General features: G+C 40.3%; 1 protein-coding gene across 1 annotated transcript in view; it reads right to left on the bottom strand.

Annotated features, from left to right (window-relative positions):
- The window catches only part of NCOA2 (nuclear receptor coactivator 2), a 288,869-nt gene extending 274,057 nt beyond the window's left edge, over window positions 1-14,812 (bottom strand). The window contains exon 1 of the mRNA XM_037058687.1: window positions 14,707-14,812. The gene's annotated coding sequence lies outside the window, so the exon portion shown is untranslated. The remainder of the gene's footprint in view (window positions 1-14,706) is intronic.
- Window positions 14,813-22,024: the final 7,212 nt, after the last annotated feature.

Here is a 22,024-nt window from a genome sequence, read left to right on the forward strand (position 1 = left end):
AGGTCTCCAGTTTGATTCCAGTCAGGGCACATGACTGGGTTACAGGCTTTGGTTGGGGGTGTACGAGAGGCAACCAACTGATGTTTCACTTGGACATCTACATGTCTCTCCCTTCCTCTGTCTCTAAAAATAAATAAATAGGTGGTGGGGGAGAGGGGGTAAACAACTGTACTTGAACAACAATAAAATTTTAAAAATGCAAAAAAGTAAAAATAAATAAAATGTAAATTTCTTAAACAATTTAAAAGGATAAAGTCAATGAAAGCAAATGCAATGAGTGAGCTCAATTAGATCCTGGTTTGAAAACCAAAGCTGTAACAGACATCTGAGGAACAACTGAAAAAACTAAAATAGAGGGTTGACGTTTGATTTAGTTTTCTTAGGTTTCACAGTGGTATTGTGTGTAGCTATACAAAACAATGACTTTGTTTCAACGCAACGTACTTGATGGAAAAAGGGTCATCTATAACTTACTTTCAAGTAGTTCATCAATACACACATACACATACATGTATACACATGGGAAGACAGAAAGAAAAAGCACAGTTAGCCCCCAAATGTTGTTATTTAACCACATTACTCTCACCCATCATGACAGCCACAAAATAAGAGACAACACGGCATAACACAAAGCACCACCCTGCTTTTCCACCTGACTTGTATACTGTTTCTGCTACTTAATATAGAATTAGTTGGTGACAGAAAGTGAAGACATAGACAGATAAATAGCCTTCTGACTTATTCTGCAAATAAAGTGATCTCACAATAAGGAATTATTGTCGGAGTAGAAATTTGGGGAGATGGTTGAGAATATTTTTACAGGTATTGTCACAAATATACATTAACATGTGGACTGTAAAGGCTTTCCTCATCAGATAGTTGTAGAATTTCATTATTGTATCTATTGAGGTATCAACCCTTCAAATGACAGTTTCATTCTCTTTTTTATCACTTCTTCAAAGAAAGTATTTAAGTGCCAAACCAGGTATATCTTCTTTGTATTTGGTTTTGTTTTATTACCTTTACTGAACTCCTGAATTTCCCCAAGGTTTTCTTTAGCTTTTTTCTTCTTTCCACTATAAACTGAGATTATTAATCCCTCTTCTTACCAGTGTCAAAATATTCTGCAGGGAAAAATTTAGTAAGTCTCAGTATGAAAAATGTTCAGTTTACTAAAGCAACAAAGCCAAAAATACAAGTCTTTATTGTTTCAGATTTGAAGGTAAGGGGACTTTCTTCTTTTCCTATCACTTTTTAAAATAAAATCTATAATTAATGTAAGCAACTTACCAATAACCCTGAATATTGTTGGACTCCATCTGTCTTTTGTTTTGATCAATTATACACTTTGTTATTAACTGAAATCAATAATATAAACTCCCAAAACCAGTTTTAAACAACTGCTTCCCCAATTTTAGAATAACTCATTAGTTTTCTCTATGCAAATCAAAGAACATATGAACCAGAATATGTAAACCAAAACATGTTCACAGGAAGCCAGTGTGACCCCCCTTGGTTGGAGCATGATCCCATAATGGTAAGATCGGGGATTCAATTCCCAGTCAGGGCACACACCTAGGTTGCAGGTTCTAGCCCTGGTAGGGGCGAGTACGGGAGACAACTAATGGACGTTTCTCTCTCACATCGATGTTTCTTTCTTTCCCTTTCTCTCTCTCTCTCTAAAAGCAATAAAAAAAATGTCTTTGGTGAGGATAAAAAAAAAAAAAGCAGACCAACAGGTACAAAGACTCGGGGAAAGTAGAAATAGGGAATAATGGGTTGGTGACAGACCTAATCAGTAATTATCTGGGAATATCATTATGAGGTGAGTGGGGAATTTATTATAAAAGGGTTATGCTGGAAAGAGCAGTCTATTAACGACTTACAGGAGGAGAATTTGTTAAATTAATCCAAAACACAGTTCAAACATGAAGACCTTTAGCTGTTCTGGTTATTTTATTGATGATGTGATTGTGTACATATAAATTCAAAAATCTACAAACATTGCCCTGGCCAGTGTGGCTCAGTTGGTTAGAGCACAGTCCCGTACCAAAAGGTTGTGGGTTTGATTCCAGGTCAGGGCATGTACATATGAGTAGGTTGCAGGTTCTGTCCCCAGTCCATACACATACTGGAGGCAACCAAGCTCTCTCTTGCATCACCATTTCTCTCTCTCCTTTCCTAACTTTCCCTTCTTCTCTCACTAAAAACTATTTGAGAGGAGGGGAAGAATGAATAAAAAACATATAAATATATATTTCATCATTACTTTTTGCTCCAAATTTTAGCAAACCAATAAGAAAACAGGTACAATTTCCTATTCTGCCCATTTTAATCATACAATAAGCCAATGTACATAATCATTTTAGGCATATTTATAGAGCACATTAGACAGATAAATTTGAATGCCATATTAATCACAGCATTTTAATTCATGGTTTTCCTCCTTCACAGTAAACTCCAAAGAACAGATATCAAAAATTATAATTTACATTGCAATGAAAAAAGACTCTAATTTACTTTATTAACATATTATAAACTAATCCTCCACATGTTTATCTAAACCTTCAAAATAAATCTGTTTAAGTAGCCCATTCCACTTAAAGTAACGAGTACTGTAAATTGACTACTCAATTTGATAAGTTGATAACCTAGTAGCACATCCTTAAAAATCTGTTAAGCTACAAGGGCATGTACCTGCTACTCTAGATTTATTTTATATATCCTTCATTAATTTATAGATTTCAGTCAAGGCTATTCTTGTGCATTGATACTTTCCATCTGCATGGTCCTAACCTTTTTAGCCTAGATTCAACACAGCAACTCCTTTGAAGGCTACCTCCAATTTCTTTCTGATACCATTACCCCTTTCCCCCCATTATACACTCAATCTCTTTCTCAAAGGGAGTAAACGTCTATGAAAAGATTTAGGCAGACCCTGGTTAATTTGAGCATCATCCCAATATGTCAAAGTTGCAGGTTCAATCCCCAATCAGGCCACACACAACAATCAACCAATAAACACATAAATACGTGGAACAACAAATCAATGTCTCTTCTTTCTCTCCCTCTGTCCTTTCCTCTGTCTCTAAAATTTTTTTTAATTTAAGAAAAACTGGACTGAGGCTGCCAGAGACACCTGAATGTCACTGCAAACTTTCTCAAGAAGTGAATGGAAAAGGGGTTGCATAGCCAGGAAAACGCTCTTTGTCCTTCAGTGAGAAAGCTTTCCTCACTTCTCTGAGAGCCAAGCCACGTGAAGAAGGCAAGGAGCTGAGCCTCTGAAAATCACAAGCCCCTGAAGGCCCTCCCTTGCCTTACCTGGTCTTTATCTGTCCGTGGGCGGAGTAGTCCCTTCACTTCTCACTGAAAAAAGGAAAAGAATCCCCCAGTGCTCAGTCTGGTAACACAGAGCATGGGGTTCAAAGGGCTGCAGGGCTCCGTGGTGGCTGAAGGGAGCAAACAGGCCAGCAGCACCATCATTTTGTTACAGAATTGCAGATCCCGAGACTACACCTGAGAGCCATGGCATGCAATTCTGATGCAACCAGTATGCAGCTGAGCATCTGGGACCTCCACCTACTGGGACTCACCTCATGTGCCATCTACCTGCCACAGGCTCTCTCTGGCCTCCTCTCCCCTTCCTTCCCCACTAGAGGGTCACTGGCTGCCCCTGGTGACAGTGACAGTGAGAAAAGGCAGGGAGCAGCTGAAGGCTTCTTCTAGTGAGCATCACAACCCTTCAGGAAGTCCCACTTGCCCTGTGCCTTGCATGCAGGGCCAGGCCAGTTGTGTCCAGGCCCAGTGCCTTCCCGACCAAGCCTCTGTTTGCCTAGAGCCAAAACCCTGGGATTCCCTTCATCACCTGACTTGGATTTCTCCTGAAAGAATGCTTTTTCTCAAAGTGAGAAATAACTATTATTATAATGAGATCATCAGTGATCATCGGAATGTTGATGTTATTATGTGAGCCCTTCAACTAGAAGAACAGTGCTCTGGCTTTGACTCCTAATGTCTTTCAGTGTCTAGGCACTTTGTTGACTTTTGTCACTATCAGTTGTCACTATCGACACATGCAGTTCACAATGAATATCAGGACATTTCCCTGTGTTATATCTAATAGCTTAAAGCCTTTCATTTATTAGTACAACTCTAAATTATACACACCTCTTGCTTAAAATAAAAAGCTGCACAGCAAAAATAAAAGGTCTCTATGAGACTCCCATTTCCTTCACTAGGCTCCATTTTTATACTTGCTATTTGTTTATCTAGAAAAGACTGGTGGTTCTAGAATCCAGTAAAATAACATTTTTAATGAAACAAATATTTTTATATCACAGTTTTACAGAAAAACCTCGAGGTGTAACTTCAAACAGCAACAAGAACACTGCATGTAAAATAATTCTCAGAACAGAATTATGGAAACTGAAAGGTCAATAATGCACTACCAGAAACTCCAAAGAGTAGCATTCCTACGGCCTTAGGAATTTGGTTACAACTTTCACCAATCTTAAGTCACCTTAATATTTCCAACTTAGACCATTATGACTACTTGAATCTAATGAACACTTTCAAGACACCTAACACTATAGAATCTGTAACAATATCCTTCAATGGCAGAGAAACAAAATACATAAAAGCTAGAAAACATAATACTCGATCTTATTAGCCAACAGAGGCTCAGCACCCCAGTCTGCTGGACCACGATGTTGTCCAGCAGCCGACTAACTTCCAACAAGTCGGCCAATTACTGTACTGTGTCTGTGTTAAGCGATCTATTTTCAACCTAATGGTTTCCTTAACAAATAGCTAGCTTCTTCACTAAGGGCTGTTAGCAGAGCAAATCTGTTTGGTTAAAGGGGGAAACCATAGATCATGACTGCACATGGCAAGAGACTTCCCTCCCCATTATCATGACTGTATTCCCTCAACTACCACCCATTCATCATCTCCAACTTTAAAAAAAAAAAAAAACTAATAAAGTCAAGGAAGACGAAGGGTAAAGGAGGTAGAAGAAAAAAAGTCTATAAAAATTTATACTCAAATTGAAGCAGTATAAAGTTGTGCCATTTTTAATCATTCCATCCCTACTGCAAAGTACTGGGCCAGGCTGGACCAGCGTAGCTTCAATGCACAGCACACCCAACACAGTGTCCACACCAGGCTGCAAGCACAGAGTGAAGAGCTGCACAGCAGAATCACCTCAACAACCGCACAGACCGCCCCCCCCCGCCAAAGTATGTCTCCATAACTCTCTCACAACCAGCTTATGGAATTTCAAGAAAGCTATTAAGTTTGGAAAAATTCATATACTCCTGACAGATCTTTAGTAAGGAATTTCTTCATTCCTTATTTAGGAATCTAAAAATATATGTGAAAGAATTTGCCACCTATGTTCCAACAATACCAGAGGTGATTACCTAATAAACATATTTATAAATGATTCTATTTTTAAAATACTGGGTGGAGCAAAAGTAGATTTACAGTTGTGAATATGCAAAACAATGTATTATTACATTATTATTTATTTATTATTGTGGTATTTTCCATATGAACAATTATAAACCTAATTTTGCCCCACCCTGTATATACACAAGCAAGTTAAAAAATGTGTTACCCATGTAACTATATTTTAGTTTGACTCTAGAGATACCTAGAAATGACTTAAGATACTGTTTCCTCTAAAACATGCAATTCAGCTTAAGTGACACAATAACCAAAAGCTTTTCATTATTAAACATATTAACAATAGAATTAGAAATCTTACAGTAATACTAAATATCCTTCCAAATGCTACTGTAGCACTCAAGACAAAGGTGGTCATTTCATGTTTGACTCCTGAGCTGATTGTATAAGCAGGAGTCATCTCTAGAAAATACGATCCTCACATCCACACTTATGGGTACTTCAATGGGCAGAGATCAGTCAGCAACAACAGGGACTTCCAGAACTCATGCACACTCTGCAAGTTAAGCCTTGGAGATGCGGGATCACATTTCATATGGACACATTAAATGAGTAATAGAAAATACCATGCATTATATGTTCATCTGTGACAACAGGTCTTCTGCCTCAGCAGCTGGAACACTAAAAGCAGCGCACGCCGATCCGCACACGTGCCAAGGTGAAAGAGCTCCCTGAATGCTCTCCTCTCCCTGCAAACAATTGAACAGACAGAAGAATTCCACAAATAGCAGAGCAGAAGTCAGATGACTGAATATATTATCAGCCTTCTTTCAGGACTACAATATCTCAACACTGCCTCACCCATGCTACATAGATTGCAAAAAATCTGCAAAACAGGCATCACACCATCACCATGCAATAGTTAAACATACTAGAATTAAACATATTTTAAAGAAACAGGAAGACAAATATCTCTATCAGTGTTTCATTCTTTCTAAACTTATATATCCCTTAGAGTGCTCTCTAACCTATTTTCTACCTATCCCCTGCAGTGAAATTTTCTTGAGTTTATCTTCTGAGCTTTTTATTGTGAAAAACAATAGGCAACCTGAATAGGCTTTTTCAAAATATTACCCAGTTTCCCTTTCCTAGTGGAGAATCACCGTGTTATCTCAACAGAGCTCTAGATAAGACAAATCCACACTACTGAAAGGAAGTGTACCCTACCAGCTAACAAGGACACAAGTTACAGGGGGACAGGGCTACAGGGGTGATGTTTGCCTTGGTTCAAATTCCTCTGCATTAGTCTGGCATGTGACCTTTGGAAAATTATTTGACAGTGCTGTGCCTCCACTTCCTGAACTGAACTGTAAAAGAGAAATGATATTGTTATTATGTCACTATGTTACAGTGAGTTACATACAAGACTATATAATCGAGGCACCTTAACCCTGCATCGGGTTTTTAGTAAGCACAAGAAATGTCACCTGTTTTTACTTCATCCATTACAGTTCTTATTTTGTAAAAAATGAAAAGAGAAGAAAGAATCCCATAATTTAAGAATTGTTAAACATTGGGCTGATGACTAAAAAGGCTAGAGACTATCTATAGATCTTAAGTAACTGTCCAGGTATAGGCCTGCCTTGAGGTGAGGGTGTGAGAGATACCTGCTGATAAAATTTGCTGGGCTGGACCTTTGCAAATTTATTCATCCTTTTAATGGATTAAACAATCAGACCCAGAGCCTTATAAAGGCTTGCAAACATCAGCTTATCAGATTTGTGAAAGTAAGACATTCTCAGGTTTACCATTCCCTCTAATATTTAAATGATCTCTTTCCCCATCACTGGTCAAGGTTAACTCTCCCCACCCCCAAACTTTTGCCCATAGGCACAATGATTTAAAATTCCTTTAAGCTTCATCATCTTCTAAAAAATGGGGGTGATCTCTATTTTATAGTGTTGAAGCAAGAACAAAAGAATCAAACACACCTCAAAAAGCCTATACAGCCTATAAAGCTTACCCTTATTCACAGGGGGATACATTGCAAGACCCCCAGTAGATGTCCAAACCATGATAGTACTGAACTCTATATATACTGTTCTACACATTAAAAGACAAGGTCTAAAAGCCAAAAGTGAGATTAAAGTTGGCCATGAGGAACCTATGATAAAGTTTAATTTATAAATTACTCAATTTCACAAACAGAAGATTCATTCTTACTATAAATCTTAGGAACCTCAGCATGTATTTTTCTTTCTTTCTTTATTAAGTAGAAAACTTTCACCTTTTTACTTGAAGAAAGTACTTAATGGCTTCTCTTTGGCATGTCAGACTTGCCAGCATCACCACTCTTGCTATTTGGGGCCATTATCAAGTAAACTAACAGCTACTTGAACACCAGTCCTGCAATACCATGACCGTCAGTCTAACAACCTAGATGCCTTCTAAGTGAGTGGCCAGCACGGAGACAGACACTGGACAAAGGAATGGGCGCATCCAGGGCATGATGGAATGAGATGGCATGGGGTGTCGTGAGGTTTCTTCACACTACTCAGAAAGGCACACAACTTAAAACTTACAAATTATCTCTGGAATTGTCCACATAATATTTTTCAGACTGCAGTTGACAGCAGGAACTGAAACTAGGGAAAGGGAAACCATGGCTATGGTGGGACTACAGTAACCGGTTGCTGGCACTCAGTAATAGCTATTACCATTTATGTTGTTGCTGTTGTTACTTTCCCAATACAGACATTTCAGTCAAGAGAAAGAATGAGTTATAGCTAGAAAAACGGACAGCCATAACAGAACCTGAGTGAAGGCTGCGGGAGTTTTCCACCCTTTATGAACCTAGGGTGGTAAGGCCCAGAATATGTTAGTCCTAAAGCAGCAACGATGCAGATAATCCTGAGAAATGGAAGGTCCCTGATATGTTTCACTGTCACCTGCAACCAACTAAAGATCGCCATCCTGACTACATGCATGATTTCAGAGGACATAAACATTATAATCCTATTTTTAGGGGGAAAAACCCAAACCCCAACCAAAGCAGAGTTTTCTGACATTATGTAATTAAAATCACACACAAACCTCCCTCCCCCCAATCTTCAGTAGCAAAGCAAAGTGAAAATTAAGGTGAGCATGTCCCTTTCCACCTTCTTCCTCACCAAAGAAAAAATAAAAACAAAACAAAAAACCTCACCCACTCTATTTTTCTCGTTTAATCACCAGACTTGTAATGAACGGTTTGTACTATTTGTGGACCCTGAGAAAGAAGCAAGCTATAAGGACTTCTGGTGGCCACCTAAGCTCATATTTAAATTAAAACACATAAACACATACATACACACTCACAAAAGAGCCTTGTAGCCACTTCTAAACAAGGGCCTCTCATCCAAGCCACCTTTTGGGGGTAAAATCTGCACCAAATTGCCTGCCTGCAATGGGTTCCTGCCATATAAAGCAGCCTTATAAAGGATTTCCTGGAGTTGTAGTTCAACCAATAGGACTGAGGCTTTCCCCTGACCTATCAGAGCTACACAGCTATATCCCCATTAGCATCTTCACCAACCAGTTACAATACCCCATTCTGACCAATCAGGATGGTCATTTTTGGACCAATCAAATTTTGAAAATTTGGATGCCTCATTTGTATAAGAACAGACCAATCAGGGCACAGGAGCAATGAAGTTTCCTTCTTCATCACACCAGAAATTAGGGCTTTCTAGTGGTGTTGAATTGGTGACTATCAGTGACTACCTTGACCTGTCAAAGTAAACTGCCAATGCTGGGACACTCAAATACTCATCAAGTAAATAACTGGACAAATGAAGAAACAGTGGTTAAATGAGGCAAGAACTCAAACTAAAAAGCCAAAAGTGAGATTTAAGTTGGCCATCAAGAACTCTTAACAGCTCATGATTGGCTGCCTATAAGTGATAAATTCTGCCAGAATTAACCTGCTAACTTCAATTCTCCATGTATCTGTCAATTGATACACAAAGTAAAAAGTGTTTCTTTCTTTCATAATCTTGAACTATTGCTAGTAACTTATACCTATAAGCAACTCTCCTCTCTGATTTAAATTAAGGTTCTATGTCTAAAAGCCTCAAAAGCAGCTAAGGAAAATACCGCCATAGGCCCCCTCCTTATTCAATTTCTCTAGAAATTTCCAACTACAGATCCAACTGAAAATTGTCCTAGACCAATGTTTCCACAATTTCATTATGTCATCACAGCCATTGAAAGCCAGAAATGTGACTGCTGATGAACAGTTCGTAAGGAAAACAAATAAAATCTTTATCCTAAAAGCCAAGAGTATTATGATCTACCTGCAGATCAGAGTTCCTTAATCTCAGTTACCTTCACAACACAAGTTTACCTCTATGAGTTTTCATAAACAGTTTTCCCTCAGTTTTTACAACTAGAAAAACTACATCAGTTTCTACAATATTCACAAAAGTCAGCCCTGGCTGGTGTAGCTCAGTGGATTGAGAAGTGAGTGACCTGTGAACCTAAAGGTCACCAGTTCAATTCCTGGTCAGGGTACACGCCTGGGTTGCAGGCCAGGCATTCGAGAGGTATCTCTCACGCATCAAGTTTTCTCTCCCTGTCTGGATCTCTTGCACATAGAGGTTTTTCTCCCTCCCTTCCTGTCTCTCCAAAAATAAATGAAGAAAATATTTTAAATAACCACAAAAGTCCTATTCTTAGCTGTATTTACAAATTTTAGTATCCAGAATCCTTAAAGTATATTTTCTTTACATTGTCTAATCTAAGGGTCTGTAACACTAAAATTGTATTTTATAGCTTTTCCAGATATCAGATATAACTTTTAAGACTTTAAAGAGTAATAAATAGAAAATAATATTGTTTCTACACTTTGCAATTCATAAACCCTTCTAGAAAGCTTTAAAACAAAAAGAACATCTTTTTTGTTTAGAAAATAGGAGATAAAATCAGCTTGAGATATAAAATAATACAAAAAACAGGGGTATGTTCTGTTTTCTTTAACTGGCTTTCATTATTGGTATGTAAATGTAGTCTGATTATTTCATTAGGGGATAAGATCCTGATTTGCTGCTGGTTTATGATTTACTGCAATAAAAGACCAATACCTTTAAGCAGTAGCTTATTTTCTCTCTCATATTCTCTTAATTTAAAATTGATAGAGCATGTAATAACATAATTACCAAACAAAACTACAAACACAAATTATTGAAAAGCTAGTAATTTCTTAAATAGCAATTTTGCCATAAAAATACCTAAGCATTAATTATGTTTTTAAAAATAATTTCAACCATGACATAATGTGAAAATATCAAATAAGGACACGCTGTGCATTTCAGAAAACTAATCTCTAGAAAAATTGTTTAAAAAGACCCACCCTCTCCCTTATATTTTTGCTCTACAACACCCTAAGGACTACTTATTAAAAGAATCATTTTTAAACTCAATGCAACACAGCCCCCTCCCCCAAGAAATCCAAGCTGTCAACTTATGGGTCACATTTCAACCTGATGTGATTTGAAAACAGCTAAGGTACTGAATCCTTAAATATAGGGTATGTAATGGAAGCACTGCTCACAGGTCCTTGAGTCTGAGGGTTGGAAAGCTTTAATATGGTATAACTACAGACAAAGCCAACCAAGCAGCATTAATTACCCCTTTACGCACTCTCATACTACAGCCCTAGTCCCCCTCCAAGCCTTACAATTTACATTTCCAATAAAATGCTTCTCTCACACTAAGCAAAAGTCATGTAAATTTTATTGAACCAATGAAGGGTTAAAATCGGAGCCAAACTATATAAAAATATTAAATTCATAATTGGTGAGCTCCTTTCTACCCTCTGCTTCAGTCTCTTGACATCTAAAAGTCAAAGAACTCCTCTGGTAAGACTGAAATTCCCAGGAGGAAGAAGGCTCAGATCCAGTCTGAAAGCACACAATGGAATCACAGCTGACGATGCACATCTTTTTCTAGATGTCTCCATATGCTTGAGAGGTTTTTTTCCCCCCAGCCAGGCATTAGGGGACTTGCTACTCTCTGCCACCAAGAATAGGAGAACATTTCAAAGATTGTGGGAGAGAATGAAGTAAAATACTGTGTTGCTCTCAAGCATACAAAAGAAAGAGGAGGACGCACGTCACAGCGGCCATCAGTAACTAAATTAACTAATGATGGTGGTTGGGGGGATCAGATGTTGTCATTTTGAATGTTGTTCAATTTATAATACTACCTACTTCTAGCAGTTGTTCATTATATCTCCAGGGTTCTTACCATTCTACCACTAAGATAACACATACCTCAAGGGCTACAGCAAAATGCAATTAATTTTTGTCTAAATGAATACTCAAAATTATAATGGATTGGAAACTCACATTATAAATTTGAAACAATATATTACAACAGAACACATCTGCAGGGTATGTTCTTTCCCTTACAACTACAGTCCCCCTGAATTCTTTCTTAGTAGTCCAAGATTAATAAAAGCTAGAAAAGAGGTTATAGATAAGATAAATATCATGTAGATAAAACATCTCAAAAAAAAAAAAAACCTTGCAAGATTTGTTAAATTCATGGGATATTTATCACAAAATGAATGGACTCATTCTCAATTTAGTATTATTCATTCTTTTAACTCCTAAAGATCCAGCAAATTTCAGTTGGAAAAAAAGCTGCTTTGCTGCTGTCAGTGTGCACTAACCTCACCAACAAAGAACAGGAGCACACATACACACAAAAAAGCAGTGCAACAGCTGCTGTCTTTTAAAAAGATAGCTATTCCTGCAGAGCAACCTGTGATCATTACACAGAACCAAAGACCGACCCTCCCTATTCTTAAAAGTTAAGAGTTGATAGTCACTAGATTGAAGGCAACCAACAGCTTGAAACCTCCAAAGATGTCTCCTAACCTCGTATAAAGCAGAAAAGTACCTACACACCGTGCAATTCAGTGGTGTTTAAGGGGAAAAAAAACTGATTTTAAAGAATCCTTTGTGTTGGAGTAATCTGGCAAACATTTTACTCCGATTTCATTTCTTGTACACAAATATTCTTTGATTATCTTTGCTCCTTAAATACCAAGACTTTATATTTCAAACAGCGAGATTTGCTTCCTAATTTCATTTTGTTTACTCAAGAAAGAGTAAAAAAAACAAACAGAAATGCATACCATAAAACCATAACTTTATTTTTTAATGACCTCCCAAATGCCGAACTTTCAAGTGCACTTTGGGAATTGGCGGTCTAATCGAACAAGGAACCAGTGAAGCCATTACAAACAATGATACTTTACACTCCCAATAATCAATTGACATAAGACTACTCATTTTCAAAGTATCCTTTCAAATTTCATTGTCCCTACGCCGGAATAACTTAATGAAACTGCGGTAGACGTAAAAAAAAATAATAACTCCTATGACCCTCCGCACGTAAACCAGGTGCTCGGGTCCAGAACACGATCACTACAATTATTTGCCATTTTAGAAACGGGCCTCGGAGAGTTACTGCCACATCGTAAGTGGTTTTAGACTTCGTCGTGTCTAAGACAACGTCTCTTGTGGTACCAGAGAAATATAGTATCTCGTGTACCTCTACGTGTCTCCTAGGGTCAGAGCCCCTGTGAGCGACACTACCCTACAGAAGACGGAGCGGGTGACTAGCTATGGACAAGAGTGGGAAGCTCTTCGCGTCTCCATGACTCCCCCGCCCGCGTGCAACTCCGCTCCAACTGGTCCGGGATAACCCCGCCCCCTTCCTTCCTCCAGTCGTCAGGATTGGCTTACCCACACCTTCGATTGGCTCCTTGCCCCATCAGTCACACGCAGTGAGATTCGGGTCGGTGGGAGGGGAACACGTTGGAGGAGGTGGGGTGGGAGTGGGATTAGAGGACGAGGTGGCAGAAGAAGGTGTTCACGCTCGGTCCCGCGTTTGGGAAAGTTTCCCCTACCAGTGACAGACCCTGAGATGTAAGGCCCAGTCGAGCTCCTAGCCCGTGCAAGGCGCCCCAGTCCCCGATTCCCGCCCCTCAGTCCCGCAGGCCCCGGAAACCACTAAGGGGAGGGGGAGGAGGAGGGACCATCTAAACGAGGACCGACCCACCCCCGGTCTCGGAAGAGTCGCCTCCGGGACTCCCTGGAGGGACCGGGCAGGGAGCAGCGGCACATGGAGACCACCCTTGGCCCCCTCCCCAGCAGGCCCCAGAGGCCCGAGAGAAGTGTCCACGGGGCGTGACCCTCGCGAGCCGGCCGCGAGGACGCCTCCCGCTTCCCCCCTGGGGCCCTGAGGGCCTGTCCCTTCAGGGGCGGGGAGAAGGGGAAGAGAAAAGGGGGCGCTGGCGAGCCAACCCGGAACCTCCTGGACCGCCTCCCGCCCCCAGCCCCGGCCCCAACGCGCCTACAGCACACATGCCCGCACCCAGAAAGTTAAGTCAGGGGCGAGCCCCGCTCGGCGCCGCCGCGGTCGGGCCCCCGGCCCCCGGCTCCCCGCCCCCACCGCGGTCCGGCCTGCTCTGCCCGAGCGCCCCGCCCGCCGCAGCTCCTTCCCGTCCGCCCGCGGCGCCCCTCGCGCCCCCCGCCCCCGGCGCTGACACGGGCCCGGCCCGCCCGCCGGGCCGCGGCTCCCCTCCGCCCAGCATCTCATCCTGCCTGCCGCCCCTGACATCGCGCTTCACCTTCACACACACCCCCGGCACTTCCCGAGTCCTGCCTCCCTTCGCCCGGTCCTACCATCCGTTGCAGTCGCTCCGCGTTTCCATTAAAGACTGCACCTTCTCAGAATTCACCTTCCCGTCTCTGCCTCGGTCCCCCCGAGGGGGCAGGAGCCTCGATCCTCGCGACCCCGCACCCGGCTGGGCTGCTGGCGCCTAGCTCTCCGGCGGGGGCCGCACCCGCACCCCCGGACTCCCCGCCGCGCCTCGGCGCTCACCTCTCGCCGGTGCCTCAGGCTGCAGCCTCCGCCCGCCCCGGGCTCCAGGACTCGTCTCCCGAGCTCTCGCACAGCGCTGGAGCGCCTCCTTTCTCTCTCAGGGACTCCGCGTCTCCCCGCCGCTTCCCGCCCTCCCCACCCCCCAAGCCCCAACTCCCCAGCTTCGCGGCGCCTCCGGGATGCAACTCCCGTGCTCCGCGCACTCCGGTAGCAGTCCCCGCATACACAACAGCCCTCTCCCCGGCGCACGGCTCTGCTCCGCTCCGCGCAGGGAGGGCAGTCGCGGCCGGGGGTGGGGAGGCGGCGCCCCCCACCCACCGCCCGCCTCGCGCCCGCCCTCGCTGCCCCCAGGGAAGGCGCGGTTACCCGCTCGGTCGGTCACGCCGTCAGGTGCCGGCAGCCGTCGGCGCTGACCTTCGCCGCCGAAGCCGTAGCTGAGGCTGCGGCCGCCATGTTCCCGTGTTAATAACTGCTGCCTGGTTGTTTATTTCAATGGAGATCCTCCCCCAACTCCCTCCTCCTCCTCCTCCTCCTTCTCCGCTTCTCCGCACTTGCGGAGAGAGACACAGACCACGCGAGCTCCGGAGCAGGGGAGGGGGGCTCGGCAGCCAGGCCGTCCCTCCCTCCGCCTCCCTGGCCGTGGCCGCCGCCAAATCTTGTCACTGGGAAAGGGATGGGGCGGTAACTTGCCTCCCGCGTCCCCGGCGAGGGGGCAGAGGTGCACCCAGGGCTCTCCGGGGAGCAGACCCTGGCCGCAAGGTCCGCAGCATCTCCGTGGGCAGAGTCCTCTGAGAAGGCTACCCGGGGGGAGATGAAGAGTGAGGGGAGAAAATGGGTGACTGTGGTAGAAGGAGGGTGACCTAGGGGTAACTGGAAGTGAAGGGAGAGTAAACAGATGACTCCATGGGAGGGCAAAGGGCAGTGCCAAAAAAGAAAGCGAGCGGATGGGACATGCCGGGACTGCCGAGTGGAGGCGGTGGGATCTTGGGGCTGCAGACGGCTGGGAAGATGCCCCCAAACCAAGGTCGCGATAAGACCAAAGCCAGGTTCGCCCGAGAAGCCTCCTGGCTCGGCCTCTGGGCCAGCAGCTTGCACCCCTCGGGTGCACCTCACGCGCCCCACATCCGCTGCAGCGCCCTCGAGGCGCCCCTAGGTCCATCGAATCTCCCTCGGTTCCTATGAGGATAGGCGTCTCCGCTTGTAGCCCAATCTCAATAGGGGATAGAAGGGGCGCGCCTGCGGGAGACGAGCTTAAAGAGGTGCCACTCAGCAGTCGCGTGCTAAAGGCCAGTGTAAAACCTGACCTACTTGAGCATTCTTGTCACGACAAGAATCACAAAAGTTTTTTTTATTGGAAAGCCCACTTTATAGACATCAGAAAGTGATGCTGGGGGGACACAGGACAGACAGTACCACCAAAACTCGAGGAGAACCCTCATTGAAATGTTACTAGACTATAATCAGTTTCATGCTTTGGAGAATCCAGTTCTTCCGAACTTAGATATAATTCAGGGGAGTGAGGGCGGGGAGATGATCAATATTCATCTAACAAATTTCTTTATTTTTAGTCTTATAGTAAGAAAGGTCACTTGCCATAGACAGTACTATTTATTGAACACTTACTGTGTGCTAAGTGATTTATGTATGCTAGATTTTGATCCTCAAGCCTTACAAAATAATCATTTTTATCCTTGACCAAAAAAAAAAAAAAGAATTGAAGGTTAACGAAGTAAAGTAATTTGTCTCTGGTCGTACAGCTGGTAAGCTGGAGAGGATTTGAGCCCAGCTCTGAATAGCTCGAAGCCCATGCTTTTAATGGTGTCTGCAACCTCAAATTTGTGGGAATACCACCAATTTTATTTGGGAAAAGAAAAAAAATGTGTGTGTGTTTGACTATGGATAGAAAATGTTTGCAGACCTACAAGCTGTTAGCACTGGGGAGTGTAAGTGAGTATGTAAAGTGATACTTCCAGTTTTATTTCGTATGCTTAACTATATAGTGTTTGAAATGTTTTCACTGACCGTGTATTAACTGAGTAAATTTTTAAAGGCTATTTTAATTATGTGCCATAACAGAATTATGTTCCCTGAAATCACAGAGCTCTCTGAAAAACTGGGAGAAGAAACAGGAAATGGGGTTTTTCTATGCCCTGTCTTCTTCCACTGACATTAGTCCATGGTATTCCTCCAAAGAGGCAGTCATCACCGAAGTCCTGTCACTCCCCAATTTTCTTTCCTGTCCTCAGCTCCCACTCTAAGTAGTGATCAAGATTATCCTTGCTTTTTCGGTCCCTCCCTTTTTTGGCAGAAGTCCAGAGTCCACCAGTCCTCTGAAACAGTAGGTTTTGCACTTTCAAAAACCACCACAATATCTGTACAAATAAATGACTCCCCGTTGCATTTCCATACTACTCAATAAAACTTAACTACATGCTTAAGATACATGGCTGTTTCTACAAAAATAAAACAAACAAAAACAACTGACAGCATAGCATAATGAGTTCCATGTCCAGCTGCTACTCTGTTGCCTCAAACCTTGAGGAATCATGTCATTTCTGCTCTCTAGAAGAGTCTCTGGGCTCCCTCCACACTTCAAGCCATTGTTATAAGTGTTGTCTTGTACTGCAGTTGTTTATACTTGTCTTTCTCTTTCACTAGATTGTGAACTACTCAGAGCCCAGACCATGTCTTGTTCTTCTTTGCACGTGCTAGAGCTCCTGACAAGGTCTCACATAATGTTTGTTGTTTCACTGAATCTGTAAAATGTAAATAGTGTCAGATCCAATCCCCCTCCCTGCCTTACCCTCCAATATTATGCTTGTAAAACATGTTTATAAAGAATGTCTTTAGTATTTTGAGAAAACTTAGATCTCTGCGAGACCTCAGAATAATTCTTTGTGAAAACTAGCCATAAGTATTAGTGAATTATCACTGGTGATCATGTAAAATTAAAAGGATAAAAGGGCAGTGAATACATTGACCTGATGCAATCACAGAAAAAAAAAAGTAGAGATATAGGAACTGGTATAGTGCCAACAGAAGACAACCCAATTAGGAAAAAATGTGGGTACAGATCATAAAGGGGAAGGAAATTATTGCAATTTAGTAGAAACAGCAAGTTGACAGACCATGGATGGATGAGGCAAGGTGACAAACCAGAAAGAAGCATTAGCAGAACCATAAATGCAACATAAACTGGCAAAGAAAAATAATAGTCTATATATTTAACAATATGCCCAAGAAAAACCAGACCAATATGAATTCTGTAGGCCAGAGATTCTATTTTTTGTGCCTTATCTTCCCTCATTCAATTTGAAGCTTCCCACTTTCTTCATATATAAACTACAGAAAAATTGAAGATTCAATACAATTTTATATAAATACTTCTAGCATGCACCATAATATATAATGAGAGGTAACACAGTGTGGTAAAAAAAAATGCTATAGAAGATAAGAAAATAAACATGAACCAGACTTTACTACTTACTATTTGACCTTAGATAAATATCTCAATTTCCTCATCAGTATAATTGTTGTAAGATTCAAACAAAATGGTGTAAATAAATATACTTTGTTAACTATCAAGCTGTTTATATAAATGTAAAGGAATATTGTGTTGATTAGCTCTGTGCGTACATAGTTATCTCTACTGTGTACTCTCAAATTGCAAAAGCAAAACCTATAGTTTATTCTGTTAAAAATCATTGGAAGGGAAATCAGTTAAAATATTCATTTGACAATTTGATTATTGAACAAAACAACTATTTGACTTTTATTCTTATTGTTTTCTCTTTCCAAACCCCTTTAATATTACAGCTACCATAAATGTGTCTCATATAAATCAAGTATATTACATATATTTTTATTTCTAATCAGAGTAGGCATCATATGCATTATTAGCACCATTTTACGTATGAGAAAACTGAAGTTCAGAAAAGTTAATTCATGCAAGATCATAGAGCTGCATTTGCAACAAGCCTAACGAAGTATGCTGAGTATTTTCTACATCACTGAATATCTCTACTGGCCTAAGCAACATGTCTCATTTTTATTTCCTCATTCTCTATAACAATTCCAAGAACATAATACATGCTCAATAAATGATTGTTAAATGAATGAATAGGTGAATGAGGGTCTCCCTTCACACCATACTGCAAACTTACATGATTTATATTTCTACTTTTATTCTATTACTTTCCCACTCAAAACAATTTTGTTGCCTATAAAATATAATTCAAATCCTTTATCTTGTATTCAAGACCCTTTTCAATATGACCCTAAATATGTTTTTTCTAGACATATCTTCTTAAACAATAAAAACAACTAAATACTTAAGATACCCTCGCTCATTCTAGGGTGCTCTGGAGTCAGATCACCATGAGTTTCAATCTCTTACTGTGTGAACTTAGGCAAGTTATTTAGCCTCTCTACAAATCTTATGCAATTTAATAAGGCAAGAAAATGAAAAGAAAGGAAATAAGACAATCTTTATTTTATTGATGATGTGGTTGTATACATATAAATTCAAAAATCTACAAACATTGCCCTGGCCAGTGTGGCTCAGTTGGTTAGAGCACAGTCCCGTACCAAAAGGTTGTGGGTTTGATTCCAGGTCAGGGCATGTACATATGAGTAGGTTGCAGGTTCTGTCCCCAGTCCATACACATACTGGAGGCAACCAAGCTCTCTCTTGCATCATCATTTCTCTCTCTCCTTTCCTAACTTTCCCTTCTTCTCTCACTAAAAACAATGGAAAAAAGATGTCCTTGGATGAGTTTTTTTTATTAAAAAAAACTAGCAAACTATTAAAATGAATGTAAAATCATAGGACATGAGGTTTACACACAGAAACCAATTGTATTTCTATATATAAACAAGGAACAATTGGAAAATGAAATTTTTAAAAATATGAAATCGTAAAAATATCAGATACTTAGGAATATGTTTAATGAAAGACGTTCAAGATCTCTACATTGAAAACTAAAAGCATTGCTGATAGAAATTCACAAAGACCTAATTAAAAGGAGAGCGGAGTAGACTGCATATTTCTAAGGTGTCAGCTCTTCCCAAATTAATCTATGGACTTATTACAATCTCAATCAAAATCCCAGCAGGTCTTTTTATTAAAAAGGGAGATGCTAATTCAAAAATGTATATGGAAATATATATAAGAAAAACAGGTGGGATAACTTACTCTACTGATTTCAATATTCACTTGAATATTGAGCTACAATGATTATTGAGCCACAATAATTAAGACAGTATGATATTGGTATGGGAATAGACAAATAGATCAATGGAACAAAAGAGTCTAGAAGTAGACTCCCAAATTTGGAGTCAATTAATTTTTTACAAAGTTGTCAAAGAAATTCCATGGAAAAAGAACAGTCTTATCAATAAATAGTGCTAGGACAGCCAGACATCAGTATGGAGAAGATGAACATCGACTCCCACTTCACACCACACTCAGGGATGAATTAGAGATGGACCATAGACTTCAATATGAAAACTAAAACTACAGACCTCCTAGAAGAAAACATGGGATAATAAGTATTTTTACAATGTTGGGGTAGGCAAAGATTTTTTTGAGATGACATGGAAGACATCAGAAATGACAAATAAGTTGTACTTCATTCATTTTATAAACTTCTTATCAAAAAATGCCACTATGGAAGTGAGAAGGCAGTCCATAGATTAGCGGAGCATATTTGCAGTGTATCTATATCAGGCAAAGTACCTGTATCCAGAAGAAATAAAGAACACCTCCAAATCATTATAATAATAAAAAGCAACCCCATAACAAAATGGGCAAAAGACTTGTAAAGATACTTTACAAAAGTTTATGAATGGCCATTAAACATATGAAAAGATGCTCAAAGTCATTAGCCATTAGGTAACTAATGCAAATTAAAATTATGAGATATCACTTACCCTGTAGAATGGCCAAAACTATAAAGGGTGGCAATACCTAATATTGGGAAGAATGTGCAGCAATTGAAACTTTTATTCATTGCTGGCAGGACTATATAACCACTTTGAAAGCAGCATGACATTTCCGCAAAATGTTAAGCATGAACTTACCATGACCCAACAGCTCCAGTCCGAGTATTCACCTAAGAGAATATTGATCTGGGTGATGGTTACATTTGGACAATGCTCCATCAAAATTTATTGAATTATGCACTTCAGATTTGTTTATGTTTGGTATCTATAAATTATACCTGAAGGAAGTAATATTAGGATTTTTAATGGAATAGAAGTTCCCTAATATGATGATATGAATATACAAAAAGCCTGCAAGAAATGTCATACTCAGTGGTGAAACATTCACAGCTTCTCCGTGAGATTAGGACAGAGAATCTCAATTTGGGAATAGCACATCCATTATTACCATTTGTATTCAACATTACACAGGAGGTTCTAGCTGATGCAATAAAGAAAAAATGGTGTAAGTATAAATAAAGAATAAATAAAGCTGTCATTATTTGCAGATTGCATGAACATTTATGTAGAAAATCCCAAAGAATCCACTAACTGTTAGAATTAAATTTAAGATCTCTAGAATGAAAGGTCAATAATACAAAATTCAATTGCATTTCTATATATTAGAAACAGTTAGAAAATGACAAGTTGAAATGAAAATGGAGACACTGTTGGCAATATCCATTAAAGCTGAGCGTGTCTGTTTTATGATCCAATAATCTCATTCCTAAGTATATATCCAATAGTGTTCCTTCATGGAAGAATGAATACATTACAGTGTTTTTGCTCAAAGGAATACTATATTGAAATGAAAATGAAGAAAAACCATAGCTACATGCAATAGCATGAATGAATTATATAAAAATAATCTTGAGCAAAAGGAACCAGATGAAAAAATACTACCATATGATGTTATTTACATACAGTTCAAAGACAGGCAAAAATAATCTGTGGTGAAAGATACCAGACAGTTGTTAACTTTTGAGGAGTAGGTGGTGACCAGGAGGGCACAGAGGAAGATTTGGGAATGTCGAGAATTTTACTTCTAATCTGAATGGAGGTTACGTGGGTATGTTCATTTCATAAGACATTTTGTGTACAACTCATGCAAAGTATATGCTTGATTTGTGTACCTGTGTACATTATGATTTTTAAGTTACTGTTGTATACATTTACTGATATCTCTCTAACTAGCCTGCAGGGATCATATTTCTTAGTATCCTCTACAAATTTTAGCACACCAGCTTCCTAAAATATTACTTTATATGGCACAAATATTAGTAGATACAGATGCTAATAGTTTATCTTTAGTATAAGTACAAATAATAGTAAAACAATATATATATTTATGTACTTACAAATAGAATCAATTTAAGAAATATTGACATTTTCCCCATAATTCTCCTTTCTCTTACATTTATCTCAAATAACTCCAAAATAAAAATCTAGATGTCTATTAAAAATAGAACCTAACAAATTAAGATATGAGGGTCACATCTCATTTGTGCACCCTTGTAAGTAAGAATTTGTAGTGAATACACCATGTGTTGGCCGCATCTTACTCACTATGGAAGTTCAGGGCAGGTCAGCGGGGGGTTCTTAGAAGAAAGAAGTAGGTTCTGGGCCAGAATTTGAACCCATAGTCAGTGTTTTTGGCTGGTTGCATGTTTTTATTGCAATAAAATACACGTAACATAAGCCA

This window comes from Sturnira hondurensis, unplaced genomic scaffold (genome assembly GCF_014824575.4).
Source record: "Sturnira hondurensis isolate 20B ecotype Veracruz unplaced genomic scaffold, ASM1482457v3 Scaffold0010128, whole genome shotgun sequence".
Taxonomy (NCBI): domain Eukaryota; kingdom Metazoa; phylum Chordata; class Mammalia; order Chiroptera; family Phyllostomidae; genus Sturnira; species Sturnira hondurensis.